The 4,424-nt window shown below is 35.4% G+C and overlaps 1 pseudogene; it reads left to right on the top strand.

The window, feature by feature from the left end:
* Window positions 1–1,488: 1,488 nt before the first annotated feature.
* On the top strand, window positions 1,489–4,110 carry LOC143405649 (DNA mismatch repair protein Mlh3 pseudogene; annotated as a pseudogene).
* Window positions 4,111–4,424: the final 314 nt, after the last annotated feature.

Below are 4,424 nucleotides of genomic sequence, written 5' to 3'. Positions count from 1 at the left end.
AAAGTCAAGTCATCTAAATAGATTATTCACCATCTGTGATCCTAAAGGAAGTTCTGTTTCTGATAATAGCCAAATATGCTTCTATTTGAATTGTATGCTGCAGAAAATAAATATAAATTCTGGAAAAAAAAATGAAAAAAGAAAAAAAAAGACCACCCAAATACACTAAAAATGACCCAAAGGATGTGTATTATGGAGGTGTATTCTTAGTTCACACTAGGAAATAGGGAATGACATTTATTCTGGCTATTAGACTGAAGGTAGTTTAAGATTGTGCCATGGATGGCAGCTAAACCTCCAATAAACAATACACAGCTTTTGTAATTTGAAAGACAGATCAAAGAGGGAGTTTAGGATAATCACCCTACCAGAATGTATTTGTATATGTTGCACAAAAAAGACCCAGAAAGAATGAAGATTCCCCCAAATTAAGTTTATAGACTGTGTCCATGTTTCTGGAACTGAGACTTAATGGAACAAACTTCAAGCAATTTACCTCAGGATAAAGTAATTCAACAGATACTTCAGCTGCCATACAAAAACAAAATTTTCAGTGTAAGTTACAAAAATTAAATTATAAAATAAACTTCAGAAGAAGATTATAAAAATCAAGATCTCCAAAGTATGACATCATATCTCCAGTGTACATCCTAAATTACTTCAAAACCTAAATGAAAAAAATATTTCCCATTCTCACAAAAATCAATAATTATAGACTCTGAAACCAAGATGACCCAGATGTTGGAATTAGCATAGAATAATATCAAAGGAGTTATGCTGAATGATGGAAAGGGAAATATATTTGGAATGGGCAAAAAGGAAATTACAACAGAGATATAAAAACTATAAAAAAATGACTACATGGTGAACTTAAGAAGGTGATTTTCCAATTTATATGGAAATGCAAAGTCATACAGTATTCAAACCAATCCTGAAAAACAACAGCTTAGTTGAATGACTTACTACTGATTTCAGTCCTATAAATCTGCAGGAATCGAAATAGTGTGATATTGGTATAAAGATTGACAAATAGAGCAAGAGAACAGAAGTTCACAAATAGACTCACGTATACATTGTCCTTTTACTTTTTACAAAGAGAGTAAAGTAATCCAATGGTTGAATAAGCAGAAAAGGGTTAATATACAGATGTAGATTGCTCAAATTCTGCACCTTGTCTGTAAGCATCTCTTTAGGCCTGGCCCTTGGTAAGCACCTGAGAAATAAGCTGAGTCCTTGGAATATTCTGCCTGAGTAGAGTTATTTGTATGCCCAATACCTTGGGTCATGTGGTACATATTTATTTCATCAAATAATTTAAATGAACAATGTGATTTATGGTGAACACCTGCTATTGTATGCCTAAGACTTAGAGAGATTTAGGACCTCATAGTACAAAGTAAATCAAATGGTTTATGCTAACAAGTGAGACACACAGTGAATGCTTACTTCTACTCTAGAGGTCTGGAGCCTCAATAGGTGAGATCAGTCATGCAGGTATTGAATATCGACGTGAATGACCACTAATAAAATCTCTGGAGAAGCTCCGGTGATCTTCCTGACTGATAATACTTTGAATAGATTGCCACATATCATTGCTTAGACAATTGAGAACATTTATGGAACTGCACTGTAAAAGGGAAGCTTAAAATTGGTGCTGGGCATTTTTTTTTTTTCAGAGTGTGAGGCAGTTGATATCCAAGAGTTGGTGAAAGGCATTTGGAGGCAGTTATTTCCAGTCAGGGAATCAGTGCCTGGCATTCTCACTGCCTCTACCTGCCAAGATCAAGTGCTTATCAGTTGAAGTACAAGTCAAATTGCATTCTCATTTGGCTACAAGCTCCTTAGGGCAATGTGTTAAGGAACTTGCCCTCAACAATATTAATGCTGAAACAAACTGTGTGACCATCAGGGTGAATATGGAGATCTTCCAAATTCCAGTAATAGACAACGGATTTGGGATGGGGAGTGATGATGTGGACAAGGTGGGAAATCATTATTTCACTAGTAAATGCAACTTGGTAGAGGACTTGGAGAACCCCAGGTTTTATGGGAGTCCTTGCAAGTTTGACTAAGATGGCCATTGCTGTGGAAATTTCATCCGAGAAAAACAGGACAATGAAAACTATTGTGAAACTGTTCAGAATGGAAAAGCCTTAAAAGTTTGTGAAGCTGATTTGACTAGACCAAGTGTAGGGACAACCATAATAGTACATACCCTATTTTACCACTTACCCATGATGGGGAAATGCATGGATCCTAAACTGGAGTTTGAGAAGGTTAGTAAGTGAGAGGGTAGAAGCTCTCTCACTCATGCACCCTTCCATTTTTTTTTTTTTTCTGCTTGAGAAATGATGTTTCTGGTTCTATGGTTCTTCAGCTCCTTAAAAGCAAAGACATGTTCCCAGTTTTGTCAAATTTATGGATTGGGCAAGTCCCCAAAGTTAAGAGAAATACATTTTAAATATAAGGAGTTTGAGTTTAGTGGCTATATCAGCTCTGAAGCACACTACGATAAGAATATGCAGTTTTTGTTTGTAAACAGAAGACTAGTATTGACTTTTTATTAAGAAAAGAAAGTACTACACACAAGCCAAAAAATGGTTCTGCCAATAGACAAACGACTTCCCATCCTCGGCATTAGTGTAGCCCAGAACTCCATAAGATATATATTATCAACATGCAGTGCCAGTCTGTCAGTATGACATGTACATGGAGCCAGCAAAAACTCTGATTGAGTTTGAGAGCGTGAATACTTTCTAGATTTGTATTCAGGAAGGAGTGAAAATGTTTTTAAAGCAAGAAAAATTATTTGGAGTTATCAGGTGAGGACATTAAGGAATTCAGTGAAGATAATGATTTTAACTTATTTGGTGCTACTCTTTAGAAACATTTGTCCTTAGATGTGAAGCATGACTAAAGTGGTTTCCAGGATGCATGTAATAATATTTTGGATTCCTATGAAATGCTTGATTTGCAGTCAAAAGCTGGGAGAAGAAAAGCTAATATAGAAAACATAAACATTAAGAATTCTAGGGAGTCAGAAGCTATCAGAAGAAAGAAATCACTCATTTTTGTACACTTAAGAATCAGATGACCACAGCCACACTAAAATGACAGAGTTGTCATTACATAACAAAGATAGCTGTTTATTAGAATCAAGGATGTTAGAATAAGAGATAGCTGAAGTATCAGAATCAGGAGAAAATGAGAAACACAAAAAATCTTGCTTGAAAGAAAGTCCATGTGGAACCAGTTCAGAAATATTTTCAAGTCCTTTTCAGACACAAGATCACTTTGAGGAAAGTGGGGTAGATTTAGAAACACAGAAAGAAAGTACTACTGTTAGTGGCATGGCTGCCAACATCTTGAAAAATAAAATAATTCAGAATCAACTAGAGAGATTTGAACATGCTACTGAAATGGGATGCCAATCCCTGCCTTTTGACACAGGATTATTGAGCATACCTAGTGCTCAGAGAGAAAAAGGAGCCCAGTAATTGTGGAAGAAAAAATGTTTTTATTATGGACAAGTAAAATTGTGTTCTACTGGCTTTATAACTCATGTGCTACAAAAATGACCAAACTAAATCAACTGAAGCAGAACATTCATTCAAAAATTATCTTCAGTCTGGTCCTACAAGTGCCCCCAAAACATTTGGAAGTAGAACATGTCATAGTTGAGACTCCAGACATCGAAGGTTTAACAAGCACTCTAAGTAAAGAATCTGCCCCAAAATTTTTTTGAGCAAAAAATAATTTGAGGACAAAATACAAGTTATGGGCTAGAAAACAAACCTATGGGAAAATGTAAAATTGTTACGGTTTTTCAGGAAGCTGATAAAGAATCACACACAGGTTGCTTACTTCTTGATACATCCTCTTCCTTTCCTTGGTGTAGACATGTTTCAAATGGTATTAAGAAAACATAAATTGATTGGTTTCTCCAAACTTTTAGGCCATAAGAAGCTAAGCTTGACTTCACAACTAGGATCTTTAGAGAAGTTTAAAAGGCACTACGGAAAAGTTAAAAATCCTCTAGATACAGAAATGGAAGAAACTGATATTGAAGTCATTACCAGTCTTAGTCCTCAAGAAGAGTCTGACACTTGACTGAAAAAGACAAGAAACACTTAGAAAATTCTGACTGTAAAATCACTATACAAAGTGTACTGATTCAAATGGTCATTGTCAACCAGTAAGTCACATCCTGTGCTCAGAGAAGTTTCCACTTTCCAAAGAAGATTGTTTGGAACAATAGGTGCCTTATTTGAAAGAGAGTCATATAACTCTAAGAAAGTTATCTCCCTGTAAAACAAAACCTTCAGATATTGAGAAATCACCTGAATCATAGGGCTCTAAATTATCCCGACTGAAAAGTTCTGAAAAACAAGCTCAAACAATAGAGATTAGGAGTCATTTTAATG

Source organism: Callospermophilus lateralis, chromosome 8, assembly GCF_048772815.1.
Source record: "Callospermophilus lateralis isolate mCalLat2 chromosome 8, mCalLat2.hap1, whole genome shotgun sequence".
Lineage (NCBI taxonomy): Eukaryota > Metazoa > Chordata > Mammalia > Rodentia > Sciuridae > Callospermophilus > Callospermophilus lateralis.
The sequence above is the reverse complement of the archived record's forward strand: the minus strand, read 5'-3'. Positions and strand labels throughout refer to the sequence as shown.